This window comes from Hyperolius riggenbachi, chromosome 7 (genome assembly GCF_040937935.1).
Source record: "Hyperolius riggenbachi isolate aHypRig1 chromosome 7, aHypRig1.pri, whole genome shotgun sequence".
Lineage (NCBI taxonomy): Eukaryota > Metazoa > Chordata > Amphibia > Anura > Hyperoliidae > Hyperolius > Hyperolius riggenbachi.
This window is the reverse complement of record NC_090652.1, coordinates 290,463,299-290,487,012: the sequence shown is the minus strand read 5'-3', so window position 1 is coordinate 290,487,012 and position 23,714 is coordinate 290,463,299. Positions and strand designations below refer to the sequence as shown.

General features: G+C 46.6%; 1 long non-coding RNA gene across 2 annotated transcripts; it reads right to left on the bottom strand.

Annotated features, from left to right (window-relative positions):
- Nucleotides 1-1,394: 1,394 nt before the first annotated feature.
- Nucleotides 1,395-23,530, bottom strand: LOC137525105 (uncharacterized). Of its 2 annotated transcripts, none has more exons than XR_011022865.1 (3): nt 23,388-23,530; nt 7,798-7,948; nt 1,395-1,930 (listed from the first exon to the last, which is right to left on the bottom strand). It is a non-coding gene; the product is annotated as an uncharacterized lncRNA (long non-coding RNA). The 2 variants fall into 2 exon arrangements; XR_011022864.1 differs by having other exon boundaries at nt 1,395-1,927.
- Between the last annotated feature and the right edge of the window lie 184 nt (nt 23,531-23,714).

Below are 23,714 nucleotides of genomic sequence, written 5' to 3'. Positions count from 1 at the left end.
CAGGGATTTTTAAACACTTTACGACGCACATGCGCGGAAGTGTATTTTTAACAATACACTTCCGCACACATGATCGCTTGGCCAGCAGGAAGTGAGTATCACTTCCTGCTTGGTCAGATGCCAGATGGGGAATACCGCGTAGTAAAGCAGTATTCCTTGAAAGCCTGTTTCTGGCGGTGTGGTGCAGTGCGGCTGCCGCACCGCCAGTTTGCAGTGTGAAACCAGCCTCAGCAGCAAATTTGAATATTTAATTTAAAGAATCACTGTCGCGAAAATCTTCAAATTTTAAACTATATATATAAACACATATAAATAAGAAGTACTTTTCTTCCAGAGTAAAATGAGCCATAAATTGCCTTTCCCCTGTGTTGCTGTCCCTTATAGTAAGTAGTAGAAATCTGACATTACCGACAGGTTTTGGGCTAGTCCATCTCTCCATAGGGGATTCTCAGCATGGCCTTTATATAGACACTCCCTGAAAAATATTTATACAAAGATGCTGGCCAGACTCCCTGCTCACTGTACACTTTTTTTGGCAGTTGGACGGAGCAACTGCCATTCACTAAGTGCTTGTGAAAATAAAGAAATCCCTGAGTCCCCCTTGAGGAGATGGGCTAGTCCAAAACCTGTCACTTCTGTCAGATTTCTACTACTCACTGTAAGTGACAGCAACGAGAAAAGTAATGTATGGGTCATTTTACTCTGGGATATATGCACTATTAATCTGTATATGTTAACATCAATTTTGAGATTTTTGCAACATTGGTCCTTTAAGTTCACCCACCAGTGTCTGGCTTTGGAGCAACAGAAAGGCATACTATCTACAGATATTTAGTGAATGCTTCCCTATGAGAGCGGTACTGTCAGCTCTGATGCAGCGAACGCGTTGTGCGATGTGCGTGGGCAACATATCAATGTTCATAGACTTTCATAATTATGTGCAAACCTATACTGAGCACTGCTGCCAGAGCTGTCAGATTTGTTAAATAATCAGTGGATGTCCCGTCACTTAAGCAGTTAGTGACGGAGATGCTGATCATCTTGTGGGGATGTGTCAATTGTAACTGCTGACTGTGTGAAGAATGTATCTCCCTACATGGATGTGGTAGGAATAATGGTTTGTTCCAACCTTCCTTATCTCACTCGCACCGCTGCAGTGGTTACTCAAAGTAGCTACGATGCCCTTACTAGCAGTGTAGCGTCTGAGGCCCCCCCCCCCCCCCCCCCCCCGCACTCATACAGGCTTCTCTGTGGACACCTATGTGAGTGCGTCAGCCTTGCGAATCAGCCCAATTGACCTTTGTGGTTTGTCACTCTTGTAATCTTCTCTTTTTTGTGTTTGGAAAAACCCAACAAAAATGTAGAAACAGGAAATGATGCACAATTAGTCAATCTCAATTTTCGCATGAGTACAAGTGTTTCCTTTTAATCGATCAAAATCAACTGCCTTTAAAGCATGCATGGACAGCGTTGGATTCATTTTACTTCTTTGGGCAATCAGTGGCTTCTGTGTTTTCATTCAGGGCACAGTTACACGTCGGAGACCTGACGAGTGACACTGTGGCGAGTTCCGTGTGGTACACGAGCCGCGTGCCCTCTCTATTGTCACCTTGGTTTAATGTGTCGCAGGAAGTGGAAGGCGCTGTCTCGGGGTGACCTTGGTGGCAGAACAGCAGATGCCTCAGAAGCGCTCTTATTTTCATTGTTTTGATCACTTGTCTATCATGCAGGTCAGCGAAATAAAACACGACCGGTTTGGAATCTCCGGGGAAGGCAAGCTGTCAATCATCCGCCGAAATTGTTAGGCCGCTTGATGGCACCGTCGTTATAGTCAGCACTGCCGGGACGCAGTTATAATTTTTATGGCGTCAGTGTGTCAGCAGGTAATATGTTACATGTTTTATGTGAAGAGTCAGTTGACTGAGAGCTGCTGGGGAGATAAAGAAGAACACCGTGAAGTTTCATTAGGATGAGCATTTTAACTGGTATTGAACACACAATATATACCGCATTTGCAACCATTTAGGACACACTTTTTCATCCCCAAAAATGGGGAGAAAAAGTCCCTGCATCTTATATGGCGAAAAAAGGGAACCCCCTACTTATGAACGCCCACCAATACGAACTGCCGACCCGCCACGATGTCAGGGACTCCCTGCATTGCTTCCCTCTGTGTGTCTGTTCCCCCTTCCATATGTGTCTGCTCCCCCCCCCCCCCCTCCCAGTGTAGCGGCAGTGTCTCACCCAATCCATGGCTTCCGCAGGGATCGGAGACCTCTTCTCTTCCACACTGCTCCTCTAGTGACGGCTTCTGCTGATCGCTTCATCAGCAAAAGACGTCCCTAGGGGGAGGCATGCAGGACAGGAGAGGTCTGCAATCCCCACATGGAGCCATGGATTATGTGCCATTACACCGCTAATTATACAACGGGGAGCAAGAGACACGGGGGGGGGCACACATGGGAGCTGGGGACAGAAGGGGACACATGGGAACAGAAGAGGACACACATGGGGGACAGAAGGGGACACACTGGAGACTGAAGGGGACACCCGGCACACACTGGGGACTGAAGGGAACACACTGGGGACAGAAGGGGACACACTGGAGACTGAAGGGGACACACTGGGGATGGAAGGGGACACACTGGGGACAGAAGGAAACACACAGGGGACACCAATTGGGGAGAACATCTACAAGACACTCCTGAAAAATGGTTTAGTATATACTGTATATTTTTCCCTGGTTTTCGCCCTCTAAACCTAGGTGCGTCTTATATTCCGGTAATGAGTACCTTAACCACTTGAGAACCAGAGGTTCATGCCGCGCGCGCCCCCACCCTAGTGACCAGGCCATTTTTTACAATTTGGCACTTCACAACAACTTTAACGGTTTATTGCTTTGCTCGGTCATACAACTTAGCACCCAAATGAGTTTAACCCCTTCTCTTCTCACAAATAGAGCTTTCTTTTGGTGGTACATGGTTGCTGCTGCAATTTGTTTGTTTTTTTTATTAATAAAAAAAATTATATAAAAAAAACCCCTATTTTTTATCCCCCTCCCCATCCCCCCCCCCCCCAAATTGGCCCTAGACTACGTTACATAAATATATTTTTGTATAGAAGTAGAAAAAACAGCCTACCAGTGATGATCGCTCTTCGCGAGATGACACCATATGGCGGCACTGAGGAACAACAGAGCCACTCTGCCGCCGTCAATTTGCGTTACGCGGTCGGCAAGTGGTTCAAATTAACCTGAAGTGACGGGATATGGAGGCTGCCATATTTATTTCCCTTTAAACAACACCAGTTGCCTGGCTGTCCTGCTGAGCTTTCATGCATCAGTAGTGTCTGAATAGCGTACATCTAAAAAGGGCGCCACGGTAATTTCAGCACCAGAGATAGCCGCTAGTACAATATCTGTTAATTTACAGACGTTTTACTACTGGGCAGTGGTAATTCCATTAGTAAAATATTAGCAATGTTTTATTATTGCTAAACCTAACCCTATTCTCACAAGAGCCCTTTTTCTACTGATGCCTAAGGGCCCATTTCCAGTAGAAAGAGAAAGGCAAACAGATTTTGATACCTTCTCGTATCACAGCAAGTGTCAGGATGTGTCACAGTGAAAACGGCCATAACTAATCCCCCCACCCCACAATATACGCCAATATCCTCACACTAACCCTCTTTCTACTGATGCTTAACACTGTCATAAAAAGTCAATCAATAAGGGGCACTGCTAATAAAGTGCACTTAAAAGTTGGGGGTACAATTGACACACCTCTATCGGCCCAATCACAATGGGCTCATTCCTTTCACCCGCTGTTTCCTGTTCTGGTGGGGTTTCCCCACTGACCTACCCTCCTACTCCCCACAACGCAATTTCCGCTGATATCAGCAGTAAATACTCCCTTTGGGCACCGCTATGGGTGAAGTAACAATTGCGGTCTATGCAGCGCCCATATTACCATAGCACCCTCAGTGGCCAAATGCGATCCTTCTGAAAATGACGCCTGCAAATAATGGCGCACAGTGTTGCCGCTAATCCGTTTGTCGCTTATCGCTATTTAACGTTAAAGCCTTATCGTTATTTAGTGTTAAAGCCTTATTGTTATGTAGCGTTAACACACAGAACCTTCTCTGTACCTATCCCTAAACCCCCCTGGTGGTGCCTAACCCTAACCACCCCCTTGGTGTTGCCTAACCCTAACCACCCCCCTGGTGGTGCCTAACCCTAACCACCCCCTTGGTGGTGCCTAACCCTAAGACCCCCCTGGTGGTGCCTCACCCTAGGACCCCCCTGGAGGTGCCTAACCCTAACCACCCCCCTGGAGGTGCCTAACCCTAACCACCCCCCTGGAGGTGCCTAACCCTAACCACCCCCCTGGAGGTGCCTAACCCTAACCACCCCCTTGGTGGTGCCTAACCCTAACCACCCCCCTGGTGGTGCCTAACCCTAAGACCCCCCTGGTGGTGCCTAACCCTAGGACCCCCCTGGAGGTGCCTAACCGTAACCACCCCCCTGGAGGTGCCTAACCCTAACCACCCCCCTGGTGGTGCCTAACCCTAAGACCTCCCTGGAGGTGCCTAACCCTAACCACCCCCCTGGAGGTGCCTAACCCTAACCACCCCCTGGTGGTGCCTAACCCTAACCACCCCCCTGGTGGTGCCTAACCCTAACCACCCCCCTGGTGGTGCCTAACCCTAAGCACGCCCCAGGTGGTGCCTAACCCTAACCACCCCCCTGGGAGTGCCTAACCCTAAGCACTCCCTGGTGGTGCCTAACCCTAAGACCTCCCTGGTGGTGCCTAACCCTACATCTCCCCTGGTGGTGCCTAACCCTAACCTTGACAGTGTTACATTAAATCCATTCACCGTTTTGCAGTTAAATAACTTCTGCAGTTTGGCTTATGTAGGTTAGCTATTGATAAATAACGTTACTGTGCGCAATAACGTCTGCTGTTTTTGCAAATGAACAGCGCTATTGATAAATAACGTTACTGTGTGCAGTTTTTCTTCTTTTTTCCCTGTGCGCTATTATTATGCAGTACTAACTATAAATAACGATAAGCGTATCTTTTTAATGCAGCGCCATTTTTATGCATAGGCGATGTGCGCCATTATTCACTGATCCGGGCCAAATGACCTGCTTCATGAGAACCATGCGCCTGAAATGAGCATGTGCCTATTTCAGTCAGACTTCAGTCAGAAACACCTGATCTGCATGTTTGTACAGGGTCTATGGCTAAGGCAGGGAACACACTTGCAGGGCCGATTTCCCCTGCGATTCCCAGGTTTCCGTCTGTTTTTTGTATTTGCGTTTAATTCATATGTTTTTCTGCATGCATTTCCACATTTAGGTGTTAGTGTGGTATGTACTGTATGCGAGCGTGCAGGAAAAAGCAGAAAACTGTGCATTTCGAAAACGCGCGTATTGACTTGAATAGCCTGTAGAATCGTGCGCGTTTTGCCATTCGTGGCAAAATGCACACAAACGCGTTTAGTGTGTTCCCTGCCTTAAAGGGACCTAAACTGAGATGCATGTGGATTTTTCCTTTTAAACAATACCAGTTTCCTGGCAGTCCTACTGATCTCTTTGGCCGCAGAAGTGGCTGAATCACACACCTGAAACAAGCATCCAGTTTGACTTCAGTCAGAGCACCTGATCTGCATGCTTGGTCAGGGGCTGTAGCTGAAAGTATTAGAGACATTCAATTCACTAAGGTTAACTCCTGTCTTTAATAACTCTTCTGAGCTGTTTTACAGTTATTACCATGGTGATATAATTGTGATAACTGTAAAACAGCTCTGAAGAGTTATTAAAGACAGGAGTTAACCTTAGTGAATTGAGGCCATAGGTTCAGCAGGAGAGTCAAGCAACTGGTATTATTTTAAAAGGAAAAATCAATTTCCTTCTCAGTTTAGGTTAGGGTTATTGGCGAATGAATGGGAAGTGAAAATTGCTCTGATGCATAAGGTAAAAAATACCCGCGGGCTGAAATGGTTAAAGGGGAACTGAAGTAAGAGGTATACGGAGGCTGCCATATTTATTTCTTTTTAATCAATGCCAGTTTCCTGGCAGCCCTGCTGGTCTATTTCTCAGCAGTAGTATCTGAATAACACCAGAAACAAGCATGCAGCTAGTCTTGTCAGATCTGACTTTAAAGGGGCACTATGGCTAAATTCTTCTTATATTATCATTTAATATAAAATATGTGCAATTGTAGCAATGTGTAAAGGTCCATACTCACGGGGGACGGCCGTCGCCGCAACCGCGTGGCACGCGCATGTTGCGGCGACAGTTCGCCCGTGTGTATGACGCGCGCGCCCCGAACCGTCGCCCGTCGGAGCTGTCGCCAGGCGATTGACATGTTCAATCGCCAGCTACAGCCGTCGCCGCAACCTCGCCGGAACTGTCGCTAGTCCCGCATGTGTATGCGGGCTAGCGACAGCTACCCACACAAAGCACACGGAGCTTCCGGCGGGGGGGGGGAGGAACCTCGGCGACAGCTTCCGCCGCATCGCTAATCCCTCTGCTGCCGTGTGGATGCAGAGGGACTTGGCGACAAGCTGTCGCCGAACTGTCGCCGAACTGTCGCGCACACGCTCCCGTGTGCAGCGACAGCTACAATTGTCCCCCCGTGAGTACTTAGCTTTAGACTTGTATTGTGGCTAAATAAAACTCTGCTTCAATATTGCTTTACCCTAAATCAGTGCTGGAGTCCCGTCGCCAGAGAAAGCTAAGCGACGCTGAACCAGCACATTCCATTCTGCAGGAGGAGGCTGCCTTATCAGTCGTTTCATCTGAAGTTGTAATCTCCCCCTTTGATGTATCGGGAGAGGTTTCACCCAACCTCTAACTGCACATTAGTGCTGTTACAGCTCCTCTGATCTGCCATACCTCTCAGGACAATGAGGTACAGCTCTGATGAAAAAAATGCTCCCCGCTGAGGCCCCCCTGAAGCTTATTATCTCAAGTGTCTGGCACTGAATTTTTTTTTTATCTGCAGAGAAGGTTTATAGGGAACTTGTTGTATCTTGCAGTAAGAAAGCAGAGTAGATTTTATTTATCTGTGAATGCCTATGGTTGTGCCGAGAACCTGGCGGAATCCGCTGCTTCCGGGTCTCTGCGCTTGTTCCCCACTTGTGACGTGCAGGCTGGGACACAGACCGCACTTCCTGATAGCAGTAATGTCCCACGCCGTCCTCCTCCGATCCACCGTTCCCCGCTGCCGACCCCAGTCTAGCGCGGCACGCCGTCCAACTGCGGCTGCGCGCTTGTGGCCGCGGTCTGCTCGCTCCCGCCCATGTCATCAGAAGCTTACTGTGCAGGCACAGTACAAGAAAACTGCAGTACAGTAAGCTTCCGATGACGCGCACGGCAGCGCGCATTATTCGGCTATGACAGACGAATAATGCCCGGTGTCGGCGGCGGGGAACGGACGATTGTAGGAGGATGGCGTGGGACATTACTGCTACAGGGGGCTGATAGAAGCCCCAGGTAAGTGGCGGTTTTTTATCCTCAGGCACCCCCACAGAATCCCTTTAAGTGACTGTGGTGGCGCTATTTTGCTCCGTGTGGTGCCACCTATGGTGACTTGATCCCCTTCGCTGGTTTGCAAGTTGAAAAACTTGAGAAATAAGTTGAGATGCTGGAATTGAAATGATGACACCAGCGTTCCAAATAAACAGATGATAAATCCTTGCCGGGCTCCGGATAATAAAATGCCGCTGTCTCCGCCACACAGCTGTAATGAGGGTGTCATGTGCATTTTAAGTACGTGACGGAGGAGTCACCTTGCAGCTGCCGAGGATCAGCCTCATCCTTCTCCCAAGTGACGCCAGCGCTGGAGGAAAATTGACATTCGCCTGCCTCCTCGCCTCTCCATCATCCCTCGTGTCATGTCATGTCAGCACTGTTCCTTTCACCACCTATAATGTCACATCACTGAGGGGACAGAGAGAAGAATGAGAGATTATCCCTGACACAAGCCAAAACCTATTTTTCTTTCTGTTTCAGTGTTTTTCTTTTTCCTGCAGGTGTTCGGTTATAACGAGGCGAGTGTCAAAGGGTAGCCCCTGATAGGCAGATCCCTCACCAAGGATGACAGGCGCTCAGCCACCTGGCCATTTGTGTACTTCTCGTTGGAGTGTCAGAACCCAGGTGTAACATGAAAACGGGCGTATCTGGGTAAAACAGTGCTTATGGCAAACACTAAAATTGTGCCCCACACCCCCATCACACAAAACAAATAGGCCCATTTCCTTCCCCCCTTCATGCAGGTAGCCCCCTCCCTGTGCTGCGTGTTGCCAGTGTCGGACTGGGAACTGGAAAAGCTGAGGAAATCCACTTGCTGGCCAAGCAGCAGTAGTCATGTGTTGCTGCTCACAGTGAAGACTACCTACAGATTTATATTGGGAGTGATAACACAGGGTTTTTTCTGCTTGGCCAGCAGGTGGATTTCCTCAGTTTTTCCACCTCCTAGTCCGACACTGCGCGCTGCTAAAATGTATTTATTGAGCCGCTCCTCAAAACAGTCCCCCCTCCTTCTGTCCCAAACTGCCACTCAGAAAATGTATGTATACAGTTTCCCACCCCCCATCTCCCCATACTGCACACCGCTAAAACAAAGACCTCAAATCAGCAACGACCAGGAGACAGGAAAGGAGATTGGTGCATAGTATCCGTGCAGGGTAAATTTTCAAATGCAGGAGTGACCGATGATGTCACTTCCTGCATTTGAAGATCACTGCACAGCTACTATGCGCCGATCTCCTGCCCTGTCTCCTGGTCGCTGCTAATCTCAGGTCTGTTCGTGATTTAGCTGCGGCAGCATGGGGGAGAAGGAGGGGGAGAGGCGGAACTTTATTGAGCAGCGGCTCAATACATGCATTTTAGCGGCGCGCAGCACGGAGAAAAGGAGGGGCCACTGTTTTGAGCTGCGGCTCAATAAATACATTTTAGCGGCGCGCAGCACAGGGAGAAGGGGGGGTGCAGGCATGGCGCCCATGGGTGCTGTGGCGTCCATGGCACTAGCCATACCTGCACCCCTATAGATTCGCCACTGCATGAAAAGGGATCCCCAGGTTATGCCAAGCTCGTCAGCAAGAGGACCTGTCATACTCGTCTGTGACTGTAATTAAAGGACCACTATAGCGGAAAAAAGTGAGCAGTTAAAATCTGACAGGTTTTAGACTAGTCCATTTCCTTATGGGGAATTCTCAGGGTTTTCTTTGTTTTCAAAAGCATTTACTGAATGGCAGTTGCTAAGTCTAACTTCTAAATTAGTAAGATACCAGCCAGCTTCCCTACTCACTAGCACACTACTTTGACAGTTAGACTTAGCATCTGCTGTTCAAGGAATGCTTTAGAATAGCATGATAATCCCCCATGAGGAGATGGACTAGTCCAAAACCTGTCAGTTTTGTCAGATTGTAACAGATTGTGACCCCCATCCCCCCCCCCCCCCCCCTTTCTCCCCACCAACAGAGCTCTCTGCTGGTGGAGTCTGATCGCTCCCCCAACGTTTTTTTTTTTTTTATAAATATTTATATCTTTTATTTTTAAATTAAATGGTGTGGTTTTTTTTTTATTATTTCAGCCCCGCTCCCTCCCTCCCCCCGCCGGCCAATCAGCGTGATTGGCTATCATAGGCTTCAGCCTATGACAGTGGATCACTTCCGCACTGACAGAGGGGACAGCCGTGTCACAAGGCTGTCCCCAGTACAGCGCTGCTGCAGATTGCAGCGCTGTACAAAGTAATTAGACGGAAGTTTCGCCGTCTAAGAGTCTCCCAAGCGGCGATCGCCACTCGGAGACACCTTCCAAGCAGATGTACGCGCAATCTCCTGCTAGCCCCATAGACAGCCGTTCACGCCAATGAAAAGATTTCTTGTAGGTAGGGGGTATCAGCCACTGATTGGATGAAGTTCAATCCTGGGTTACAGTTCTTTTTTAAACAAATAATCTCAGTTGCATACAATAGCAAAGACACAAGAAGCATCAAGGACCTGCCAAGGCTTCTCCTTATCCCTGCTCTAGACATACTGGTAGTCACCTTAGGAGAGGGAGGGCAGAGTCAGACAGAATCTTGACCTTCGGAGAAATAGTGATAGTCATGTCTCGGAGAACTCATGGAGAAGCATGTGATTTGTTTGATCAGCTGATCTGTCATCACAACCAACTTTAGCACGTAATCATAAAAAGTCATTTTTAGGAGAAGGAGGATAGATACAATTGTTTTTCTCCTGTGCCTGCACCGGTCCTTCGGTGCCCTCCGGTCTCCCTCCGCGGCTAAGTTTCGTTTTCGGCCGACTGCCAGTCGTCCTCCGGCAAAGCATCCTCTTCTTCCGCATTCCCCGCCGTAAAGCGTGTCCACATGACTCGTCTTGCGTCATGCGGACGCGCTTTACGGCGCTTTACGGCAGGGAATGCGGAAGAAGAGGACGCTTTGCCGGAGGACGACTGGCAGTCGGCCGAAAACGAAACTTAGCCGTGGAGGGAGACCGGAGGGCACCGAAGGACCGGCGCGGGCACAGGACGGCTGCAGGAGGCTTGGGAAAGCCCCAGGTAAGTGAATTTTTTTTTTTTTTTGCCCACAGTTAAGGTTCCCTTTAAGTGGGAGAACAGCATGCAACAAATAGAGACTCCATGCTGCTATTTTACTGTTACCGAACAGATTTTTGTGAACTGAAGCCATGATTTTCGGTAAATTACTTCTACTGCACCTGTGAAAATCTTTATGAATTGCCCAAAAAAAGTCTAAAATACTGAATGCGGTATTTTACCGACCTGATTTTTTTTCAAACAGCCCTTTGTGAATTGAAGCCAAGGTGTCACTTACCAAGAAATATTGGACAGACTCGGTTTATTTAGCTTGGAAAAAAAAATGGCTAAGGGGTGACCTGATTAACATGTATAAATACATCAGGGGGAAATACAAAATACAAAAGTTTGTCCCTAGGATTGTACAAAAGACAAGGTGACATGATCTGCGTATGAAGGAAACAAGGTTTTGCTATCTATTTAGGTAGGAGTTCTTCACAGTAAAGGTGCCCATAGGAAGGAGTTCTTTACAGTAAAGGTGCCCATACAATCAATTATGTTCCATTCTGCTTGATCAATGAAGATTCTGGTTCTATCTAGTCGAATCAACCAATTTACTCGATCAAGCAGGATGGAAAATATCAGTTGATTGTAAAAGAATTGACTACTGTTCACATGATTTAGAAAGGCACAAAATCAATTTGTGGTGTCAGAGCATGAAGGCCCAAAATCGCTCAGCTTGGTTAGTGAAAGAGAATTGCATAGGATCTCTAGTAGTGTGTGGGCCACTAGTCTTTTGAACAACCACACTGTAAAGGTGGCCACACACCATACAATTTTTTAAATATCTGTTCAATTTAAGAATTGCAATCATTTTTTCTGAATGATTGTAACATTTCAAAAATATGACCAATGTACCACACAGCTATGTTAAAATTTTCCCCAATTATTATAAAAATGATTGGAAACTCTGAGAAAATTGCCATGGTGTGTATATTATTAAATTGACAATCTAACACACACCATACAATCTTTATAAAAATTGAAGAAAAATTTCCAGCATTCTGGATCGATAAAAATTCAAAAGAATGGGAAATCCGATTGGATTTTTCAGCCAAATTAAAAAAAGCTTTTGATGTTTTTCGGGAGATCCGATCATATTTATCGAACTGCCGTAAAATCTGATCATTTTATTGTGTGTGGCCACCTTGACATTTGTCAGATTTTTGAAATGCTAAGGTGGCCACACACCATACAATTAAAAGATCCAATTTTTCACCTATTCGGTCATTACGATCGCTGGTCCCAAAAAATCTAGAGCTTTTCTTTGTTTTCGCTCAAGAAATCCGATCGGATTTCCCGTTTCTTTTCTTTGGGGGGGGGGGGGGGGTTGAGAGTGGACATGTTGGAAATCTCAGACCAACTTTATCAAAAATTGTATGGAGTGTGATGGATTGTCAGTTACTTGATGTACAGTTCCAATCAATTTTTTCTGAGCTTTCAATTATTTTATTGATGATTGGGGAAAAATGTAACATATGTGTGTGGTACATTGGTCAGATTTTTGAATTGTTACAATCAGTCAGAAAAATTGCTTGCTATGCTTGAATAAAACAGATATTTAAAACATTGTATGCAGGGCTGCTCAAATCCGGATCCGGGAGACATCCGGAAAGTTCTATCCGGATATCTCCCAGTTACCTGTGCGGGGTAGGTGGGGGGGGTTTCAATCTTACCTGTCTGACGTCTTCTTCGGTCCGTCCCTCGGCGCCTCCCATGATGTGGTCCAAGCGACGGTCACGTGATTACAAACACTTCCTCCTTCCGGGTTGAAGGAGGAAGTGTTTGTAATCACGTGACGCGCGTGGAGCGCATCGTAGGAGGCGCCGAGGGACGACTGAAGAAGACGTCAGACAGGTAAGATTGACCCCCCCGCCCACCCTGCACAGGTTTACTGGGAGATATCCGGATAGCAACTATCCGGGTATCTCCCAGATCCGGATTTGAGCAGCCCTAATTGTATGGTGTGTGGCCACCTTTAGATTTCGAATACAACTTGAGATTAATCAACCTTATTACAAATGGCCATATATCTCACCACTGGATCAAGGTAAATATAAATAAGTTTGCTTGTTACATGCCAACAAATCAAATCAATGAAATGAAAAATAACAAGAATTGGGTCTTGGGCGCACGAGAATTGCAAAACTTTATTAATCATGAACAATCAGAAGATGTATAATTAGAGAAACCATATATATGTTACGGCCAGAACCCGAAGTTTGGCCACTTCTAGTTCTGGCCGGCCACTTCGGGTTCTGGCCGGCCAATGCACGAAGTGGCCGCTGCGCTGCGGCCAATGTTAGAAATGGATTGATTCCTCTGAGGTTAATGTATCTTCTGCGCCGCAGCGCAGCGGCCAAACGTATAACAACTTCGTTAATTTATTTCAATTCAGCCGGCGGCAATGTAACAATTCAAGCCGCCGGCTTTTTTTTTTCTGCCTCTCTCTCCTCTTATGGGCAGCCGTCCCCGAGAGTCGTTCGTGGCGCCAGGGCAGCAGAGCGGGGAGGCTGCAGACATCGCTTCTGCCAGCACCCGCTCTGCAAGAACGGCAGGATAACCCTGCCGCGACGAACGACTCCGGAGGGGGGCTGCCCATAGAAGAGCGAGAGAGGCGGGGGGAAGGAGGAGAGAGAGGCGGGGGGGGGGGGGGGGAGAAGGAGAGAGAGGCAGAGAAAAAGCCGGCGGCTTGAATTGTTACATTGCCGCCGGCTGAATCGCAATAAATTAACGAAGTTGTTATACGTTTGGCCGCTGCGCTGCGGCGCAGAAGATACATTAACCTCAGAGGAATCAATCCATTTCTAACATTGGCCGCAGCGCAGCGGCCACTTTGCGCATTGGCCGGCCAGAACCCGAAGTGGCCGGCCAGAACTAGAAGTGGCCAAACTTCGGGTTCTGGCCGTAACATATACAAAAAACCCCATTAAAACCACACATCAAAGGCAAAAAGGCACCAAAAGACGCTTTGCCTTCCATTGCCTAAGTTTACCACTCTTGGCCATCGATTGTGGATATATCTTCTGATCAGGAGCCACTTCACTATGTGCACTGAACTGCTACATTAGTTTGCTTGCGAAATTAACCAGAGCATTAATGTAATACTGATTTCCTTTTTGAGGATTGTGGACTTCTACACACACTGTATATAGCTTGCCTTGTGTGTGTTGCAGGAAAAGACATACGTCCATCGAGTTCAACCAGAGAACAAAGTACAACTCCAGCCTGCTCCCTCACATATCCCTGTTGATCCAGAGGAAGGCGAAAAACCCATACAAGGCATGGTCCAAGTTGCCCCAAAAGGGAAAAAAATCTTTCCTGACTCCAGATGACAATCAGATAAAATCCCTGGATCAACACCACTGGGCGTTACCTAGTAATTGTAGCCATGGATGTCTTTCATCTGAACATCTAAGACCCCTTTAAATGCAGATATAGAATTTGCCATAACTACTTCCTGTGGCAATGCATTTCACATCTTAATCACTCTTACTGTAAAGAGCTCTTTCCTAAGTAAATGGCTAAAACTTTTTTTCCTCCATGCGCAGATCATGTTCTCTAGTCCTTTGTGAAGGCCTAGGGAACAAAAGCTCATCCGCCAAGCTTTTATATTGCCCTCTGATGTATTTATACATGTTCATTAAATCTCCTCTAGGGCGTCTTTTCTCTAGACTAAATAAACCCAGTTTATCTAACCTTTCTTGGTAAGCGAGACCTTCCATCCCTCATATCAATTTTGTAGCTCGTCTCTGCACCTGCTCTAAAACTGCAATATCTTTCCTGTAATGTGGTGCCCAGAACTGAATTCCATATTCCAGATGTAGCCTTACTAGAGAGTTAAACAGGGGCAATATTATGCTAGCATCTCGAGTTTTTATTTCCCTTTTAACGCATCCCAAAATTTTATTAGCTTTAGCTTCAGCGGCTTGGCATTGAATATGATTATTTAACTTGTGTTCTTCATTATTTTTTATTGCACCTTTATATTTTCTCTCTCTTTTTGCCACAGGACCCAGTGTGCAAAGAATTGAGCTATTGGTGAAAAGTGACTAGGAAAGCTCTTAGGCCTTTTTTCCACTGAAAGAAATAGTGCCTGCAGAGTTTTCTGGGACATTGCTGTGCATTGGCACGGCTATTAGATTTGGATGCAATGTCACATCAGCACGACTTCCACATCCGTTTTCGGCAACTCAAGTGGAAACATGGATGGAATAACTGGGTGCTCCATATTTCTACTTTTCTCAACTCAAGCATACTATTATTATTTAGTACTAGACTAGTAGACCCAAGCCCGTTTCAAAACGGGCTCTAGGTCTGTTTTTTTAAACTTCGCATGCGCGCACCTGCCGCTCACGCGCACCTGCCGCTCACACGCACCTGCCGCTTTCGCATGCACCCGTCCGCCTGCGCACACGCCCGCCTGGCTCCCTGGCCCCGTCCTCCAGTCCCAACTGCTGTCCGGGTCCGTGCTGGGCACATGCTTAGTAGCATAAAGCACAGACTCAGTTACACAGGGACAGCGCTACGCAGGGACACAGGGGTTTTATTATAGAGGATATATATAGCACTGACATCTTCCGCAGTGCTGTACAGAGCGTATTGTCTTGCCACTCAGCTGAACTGCGTGTTCGCCGAGCAGTTCAACCTCCTGTCTGCCGCCCGCTAGTGCAATTCAGGTGCAATTTAAATGCAGCCGAATTGCAGTGGTTGTAACACCAGGCGTGCCAAGCGTGGTGTTAATGGGCGGCAGAGAACCGCGAGATGTCAAGTTTGAGCGCGGCTGCGGCCACATTAAGAGCTCACTCCATGGGGAGGGAGGGGCTGTACAGCGCTGGTACCGGGTGCTAACAACTGCTCGGCTGGTACAGGAGAGCAGCTGACAGGCGGTGACTTCACCGCTTGTCAGCTGCCCTTGTGAGGGGGATGTAATGCTGAACAGGGAATGATGATGACATGAGATATTGATAGATGTACAGAGATGTTACATTTGAATAATCCATATTAAAAAAGGTATCCTTACTTTAACCACTTAAGGACCACAGGCTTCTCCCCCCCTAGTGGCCAGGCTATTTTTTACTAATTAGGGCACTGCAGCTTTAAGGCCTCGCCGCAGGGCCACACAACTCAGCACACAAGTGATTGCCCTCCCCCCCCCCACTTTCTGCCTGATCGCTGCTGGGGTGTTTGTTTATTTCTTTTTCAATATTTGTTTTATTTTTAAATAAATATGTACTTTTTTAAAATTATTTTAATTCCCACCCTCCCTTCCCCCGGCAGCCAATCCCAGCGATTGGCTATCATAGATATCAGCCTATGAGAGCAGATTGCTCTCTGTGCCTCCCAGGGGGACAGCCGTGTCACACTCCTGTCCCCAGTACCGCGCTGCCTTAGATCGCAGAGCTGTACAGTGTAAATAGACGGCGTCTCCTAACGGCGATCTCCTGTAAAACCCCGCCCGAGGATTTCATGCCAATTGGCGTTGAGCGGTGCTGGGGCTGCCCCCGCGTTCACGCCATTTGGCGTGGAGCAGTCGTAAAGTAGTTATATCAAAATTTGATTATTAAGTGAAATGTTTTACAATCCAACAAACTTTTTCAGCATATACAATTTATTTTTAACGAAATTGGAGCAATCTTGAACACGTGTATGGTACCTTGAACAATTTCCTCAATAATTTCATTCGACCGTACGATCGAATCAAAATAAAACGTTTATGGCCACTTTAAGGGCCCTTTCACACTGGGAAGGTGCGGTGCAGTATTTTTACCGCAGCACACCACAAGGCAATGAAAGTCTATGGGGACTTTCATACTAACGCGGTGCAGCGTGATGCGACAGAAGTGAGGTTTTCACCGCATCCGCAATGCGAGGGCAAATCTACGTTACCGTGCAGTTCTGCGCTGACCTGCGGCGGCCCAGAAGTCATGTAAGTCTATGGCGACGCAGTTTTTTTTTAAAAAAATGCCCATCACAGTTTTTCACGTTGCGCATGCGCGGAAGCGTATTTTATCATTACACTTCCGTGCACGTAATTGCTGCGGCCACAGAAAGTGAGCGTAACTTCCTACTTGGCTGGCAGCCAGATAAGGATTACCGCGTACTAACGCGGTAATCCTCAAAGGTGTTTTTGGCGGAGCAGTCCCCGGACCGCACCGCTAACGCCAATCCACAGTCTAAAAACCAGCCTTAGGGCCCTTTTCCACTGCTGCCTGTGCATACGTCCACAAATCAGCAATTTCCAATAGCCACGAAAGAGTCCCATAAGCCGTTGGGAGCTGTCGGGAGCGGAGCGCAATCGCTATGAGAATCGCGCAAGCTTGGGTTTGCATTCTAGTAAAAAGCGCTGCGCACTACTGGGAAATGAGCACTGTGATTTACATTTAAAGAGGAACTCCAGTGAAAATAATGTAATAAAAAAAGTGCTTAATTTTTACAATAATTATGTATAAATGATTTAGTCAGTGTTTCCCCATTGTAAAATCTTTTAAATCCCTGATTTACATTTTGACATTTATTACATGGTGACATTTTTACTGATGGCAGGTGATGTAGCTGCTGCTTGCTGTATTGGCAGTTGGAAACAGCTGTAAACAGCTATTTCCCACAATGCAGCAAGGTTCCCAGACAGGAAACTGCCAAGAGTACCAACTTTTCTTGTTTCTTGTGGGAGGGGTTTCACCACAATATCAGCCATACAGCGCCCCCTGATGGTCTGTTTGTGAAAAGGAATAGATTTCTCATGTAAAAGGGGGTATCAGCTACTGATTGGGATAAAGTTAAATTCTTGGTCGGAGTTTCTCTTTAAGAACTCGTTTACACTATACAACGCAAAGTCTTGTGCTCAGTGCGGCTCTGCATTGCACGTAACTCCCCGGGGGGAGGTGCTCATGATTCCAATCATTATAGTGAATGGGATCGCGGGCGCAATCACCCCTAATGCAGGCAACCATGCGCTGTGGTTCAGTTGTGAATCGCAGCACATGTATGGAAATATCAGAGAGTGCAGTTTATGCACTGATGTCCCTGCAATGGCATTTCCATAAGCGCGCATGAAAGCACACTATGTGGAAAGAAGCCCTAAATCGCGGTGCTCTAGCGATTGGCAAATCGGCTGTCATCCGCTTTTTGAAGCCGATCACAGCTAGTGGAAAAGGGCCCTACTCTCTAGTGAGGTATGTGGCTAATCATATGGTCCAGTACAGCGTCATTTAGGGCCCATTCACACTTGAGCGTTTTGCAAGTGATTTCGGCAAAACGCTCAAGCACTAGCGCTTTTCGAAGCACTAGGGTAATAAAAGTCTTTGGGCCCGTTCTCATTTGGGTGATTTGCACTAATCACTGCAAATCGCCCAAAAACGCTAAACGTAAATGCGTAGCCTGCACCATTTTCAGCCGATTTCCCGGTGATCACGGTTTAGTGCTATAGAAGCGCAAATCGCGATCGCTAAAAAATCGGCAGGTGTGAATGGTGATTTTTTTTGGGCAAAAATAGCCAAATAGCCGTTAATAGCCAAAAAAACGCCAGAGTAAAGCGCTAGCAAAATCGCTAGCGCTTTGCGATCAGCAAGTGTGAATGGGCCCTTAGAGACATTCAACCACCTTGTATCTTCAGCAAAATATGCAGACTTTAACCCTTTGCCTATTTACTTTTTTTTTTTTAGATACCAAATGAGTAATGTTGTTTTTATCTATTTATTTTATTATGAGTCCCCCCCCCCCCCCCCCCCCATTGCTCCTTTAACCTCCTTGGCGGTATGGTCGAGGTCAGCTCGTCCATGGCCGCCGGAGGGCGCCGCTCAGGTCCCGCTGGGCCGATTTTCATAATTTTTTTTTAAAACACACAGCAAGCACCTTGCTTGCTGCGTGTTAGGGCCGCTCGCCGCAGGTGCGCCGCTACCCGCCGCGTAACATGCCAGGCAGCGCTGAGGGGTGGATCGGAACTCCGTCTGATGTCACAATGTTGATGATGTCATCGCGATCGTCGTCATGGCGACGGGGGAAGCCCTAAGGGAAATCCCGTTCAGAACGGGATTTCCTTACGAGGGTACGCGCTGGCGGCGATCGCAAGGTACGGGCGGACACAGCAGGGAGGGGGGCATTATGTAGCTAGCGCTAGGCTAGCTACATGATTTAAAAAAAAAACTTTAAAAAAACCTGCTGCGCCGCCACCCTGGCGCATTTCATAGAACGCCAGGGTGGTTTAAAGTATTTCAAACCTGCCGCATTTAATAGAACGCCAGGGTGGTTAAAAGTATTTCAAACAGTTGTGCCACTCGCAGCATTCAGACAGTCTATTTCAATGATCCCTTCCCTCAGAGGACTCCATTTTGAACATGTGTTACAATAAACATGACGGGGGCACCTGTTCCTGAGTTTAAAGTATTACTGTGGAATGAAGCAAGGCTTATTTCGGGGGCTAGTGTGGTGTCTAATTAAACTGGCACTTTTAGTTGTGCAAAAGGAATGTGGCATGAAAGCCAGCCATGGGACTATGAATATATGCAGCCCAGCAGAGTGTCATGAATGCATATTTTATTACTGTTAATATTATCATTATTATTATTATTTTTGTTATTTGTATTATTATTATTAATCTATAATAGCTGAGAAATGGTAAATTCCAGAATGATATGCCAATCAGAGCATTTGTAGCTATAATAACTGTTAATAGGGGGTTGTTCTCACCTTGGTCGTTTTGCGTAAAAAATTTTTAAGCGCCGGCGATTTTTTAAAACGCCCTGAAATTGCTAGTACAATGATTCCCTATGGGACAGTACATATCAGCGCGTTTCATCCACTTTCCGCTCAGCAAAGCGCTGCCTGTACCATTTTCAGGCGATTTTGCTACAATGGAAGGTATAGGAAAAATGCAAAACGCTCACAAATTGCTTTATCTGGCGATTTGCGTTCATGCTTTTATGAATAAATACATTATATTTATTCATTTCCGGTTGAAAGAGTACACTTCCTGACGTCAGTCAGGAAGTGAAAAAACGGAATCGCTCTGCAAAAGCGCTTAGAAAAGCGCTTTGTATCAAAACGTGGAGTGCCGGGATGAAAAAAACTTACAAAAAAAAAAAATTGCTGGTGTCAGTGATTTTGATTGTAGATGTGAACAAATCCTAAATGTAGTCATAACTGATGAAAAAAAACCCTAAAAATATTTAAGGGGATTTCCAGGAGAAAAGCCGATAGTATATCAGTAAATTTACCAGTATTCTACTGTTAAAGGGGAAAAACTGATATAAAAATATAATTATTAAATGCCAATATTTTACTACAGCTAAACTTAAGCCTATCCTCCCACCACACCCTCCCACTACCGATGCTTAAAGGACTTCCGAGGCCAAATTTACAGAAAAAAAAAATAAAAAAAGTTAGACACCTGCATCACTTTGGAAGACACGGAGGACGCCGTCCGCGCCCTCCATGCCGTTCCGCCGGGTCCCCGCCGCTCAATAGCCCCCCGAACGGCTCTCGACCGCACGGCCCGGGTCGGGCTCTCCTGCCTGCACAAAGATGGCCACCAGGGCTGGCCGTGGCTGCAGGGCCGGTTTAAGCAACAATGGGGCCCCAGGGCAAAATAAACCTGGGGGCCCCCCCAACAGGTACCCCGGAACAAAAATCGGCATTAAGGGACCTTTTTTGCAGCTGGTATAGTCAGGGTGTGAAGCCCCAATCGGTTGGAGCTCCACATTCTGGCTACCCCAGCCTGCATGGGGGACAAGGGGTTAAAAAGTTTCAGGAGGGGGGACCCCACATAATTTAATAAAAAAAAAATTCCCACACTCTAAACATAAAAAAAATTGGGAAAATAGGAAAAAATGCCAGGGATCTTCATACAGCCATATTGCGGCTGTATAGCGATCCCTGGCCAAAGTGCTGCGGCTGCGTATGGACCCCCAGGAAACCCCGTCGGGAAATTTATTGCTCTTTCTTTTGATACATGTAAAATTACACTACCGTTAGGTTTGCTACTAAAAGTGACATTTACCGCATTTAAAAGTATACTTTTTTCCTTTGAAACTTTAAAATCTATTTTCTCAAAAACTATAAGGTCTTTTTGAAAAATTGTTTTTTCCTCTTATTCCCAATGATCTCCTTAACATATCCTGCAAATTTAGGGCTCATTTCCACTATTGCGTTGCGAAATCGCTGCGGCAAAATTCGCATGTGCATGCGAATTTTCGTGTGAATTTGCATGGATGACGATGTATGCGAATTTAACCATGGCAATGCCGGTGTGCTTTTCCACTGATTTCATGCGAATTCGCATGAAAATTCGCATACCAAAACAGCATGCGGATTTCCTATTAAATACATTAGCGGCGATTCGCATGCATTCCACTCGCAGGCGAATTCTGGGGCTCTTTTGTGCGTTTTTTCACCGCTGAAAAAAACGCACCTCAACAACGCTACAGTGGAAACAGGCCCATCCACTTGCATTACATGTGCGAATCCGCATGCGTGGAAACGAGCCCTTAGGGTTTCTAGCATTTAAGGTGGATTTGCTATTAACCGGAAAAGTCGGTGGGTTTTTAAATGTGTATTTTTTTCCTTTGAAACTTTAAAATCGATGTTCTCAAAAACTATAAGGTCTTTTTGAAAAAAATGTTTTCCTCTTGTAGCCACTGGGGGCCCCCACAAGCTCTGGGGCCCTGGGGCAATTGCCCCCTTTGCCTCTATGGTAGCGCCGGCCCTTTGCGGCTGCGCAGTCCGCATAGCCGCGAGTGCGGCTGCGCAGCTCTAGGGCCAACCCTCCGATCCACGCTACAGGAAACAGCCTGGATCGGGCGCCTGTAGGCGCGTGCCTACAGTGCCTTATGGTAAATCCGGCCTTGATGGGGAGAGCCAGTTATCGAAATACCAAACACTTTTGTCCGGTAAATTAAATGCGGAAATCTTTGTGAATTGACATTTCCTGAGCTACCACACAAGTCGGTAATTTACCTCACTAATCGGGAACTCTGATTTTCTGTGTGGAGGTTGAGTAAATTGTAATTCGAGAAGCTGATCGGTAAAATCAACTGTTTTCAGCATTCCCGAATGTGGTAATGCTTTGTGAATAGAGCTCTCAGTCTCATATCTTTAGTGCTGGACCAGACCGAGGAACGGGAAAGCTTTGTGGTATCCAGAACCTTCCCTCAACATAGCAGAAGAAAACAGAGGAACCAGCAGAATGCAAATACATCAAATCTTTAAAAATGACGAGAGGCAGTGGTGGACTTACCCACTCCCAAGGACACCAGTTGCACGCAGTGAAGTGTTAAACAACGGAACTTATTCCAATACACCACAAAAACTTGCAATGCGCCTCGCAGGCGTGACCCCGACTCATCAGGTAATAAAAAAAAAGAGCAAACAACTAAGAGCGTCCAGGTGCAAGTAAAGCGCCTCTGTGACAAAGGCGCTTTACTTGGACCTGGACGCTATTAGTTGTTTGCTCCTTTTTTTATTGCCCGATGAGGCGGGGTCACGCCTGCGAGGCACGTTGCAAGTTTTTGTGGTGTATTGGAATAAATTCATTTGTTTAACACGTCACTGCGTGTAACGGGTGTCCTTGGGAGTGAGTAAGTCCACCACTGCCTCTAGTAATTTTTTAAGATTCTATGTATTTTTATTCTGCTGGCTCCTCTGTTTTCTTCTGCTGTTTACAGCCCACCCTTGGTGGAGGGGTGTTTACCCCACTTTTCCTTCCTCCGATCTACGGAGAGTGACTTCTTAACCCTGAGTGGGAACATTTTTAATCTCCCCACCTGCCTTTACAGTGGTTTCCTGTACGGTAACCCTTGCTTGTGAGTATAATTAACCATACTTACATTTAAAATTCACTGTAATTGCCAATGCATACTACACTATATTTGGGCTCTTGGTGTCCTTTGTCTTCTACTAGTCCAGGTACAGTATGTATCTAACCTGAAGAGAGTTTCCTCACATCAGGTTTGGTAGCGCTAAAATATTTAGTTTTAGTCACGCAGTTTCACTGAGGGAAGTGTCACACTTGAGCCCACGCAAAAACTGCAACTTTTTCCATGGGAAGAAAAATCTGCGTTCTTAGCTGACAGCCAGCTGAGAGCAGCTGTCTGTCAGATATAGAGAATCGCATGCGTTGCGCAGTAGCAGTGCTGCTGGGCCTTTTTATTTTTTGCCGCTGCGGAAAACCGCACATTGCTCCGGCCTTGTTCACATTACCAAACGCGGACGGCCGTGCATTCGGAACGCAACCCGTACGAACGCACGCCATCCGCGTTTGTATGCGTTGCGTGGCTGATCCCATTCACTGAAAGTGAATGGGACAGCCGCGCGTTTTGGGAAAAAATGCATTCAGCATGCGTTCCCGGACCACACAGGCCCGGAACGCATGCAGTGTGAACATCAGACAGTGCAATCTATGCACTGTCTGATGTCGTGCGTGTCGGCCTCCTGCACGCGTTCCCGGAACGCGGAAGGAAACGCGTGCAGTGTGAACGGGGCCGGAGCAACAATATGTGCATTTTCGCATTGCGGAAAAGGCATGCGATTTTAAGCAAGCATGTGAACCCTGCCTGAATGAAACTTCAAATCATCCATTTTCTCACCATTTGCTTAGCTTATATTTCTCAAGCTTAGTCTAAAAATAGAAATTGATTCATGATTTTGCTTCAAAAACAGCAAACAACTAATGACATCACGACTAATGACATCATTATTAATTTTATTATGATCTTCATCAACACGTCTTTTCTTTCTAATGATATTATAAAGAATGATATTCCTATTATTGTGATTGTATATTTACTATCATCCATTATGGTGGTGATATACAGTTATGTTGATGAGATGTCTGGCCCCTCCTCTCTGCGAATTCTCTCATCACTTTGCTACTGTTGTTATGTTACAGTGTATTCGCACAGCCTTGTGTTATCAGTGACACATCCTAGCTCCTCCCCCTCCTCTTTCTCCATGCACTGTAATCTGAGGCGGCTCCGAGCCCCCCCCTCATTGGCCAGATCCTTTTCCCCTCCTGCTGTAATTGGCTCGTACACATGTCATCGCCGCCGCGATTGGCCAGCTATCTCCACCACTAGGATAGTCTACTAGCCTCTTTCCACCTTATTGGATCAAA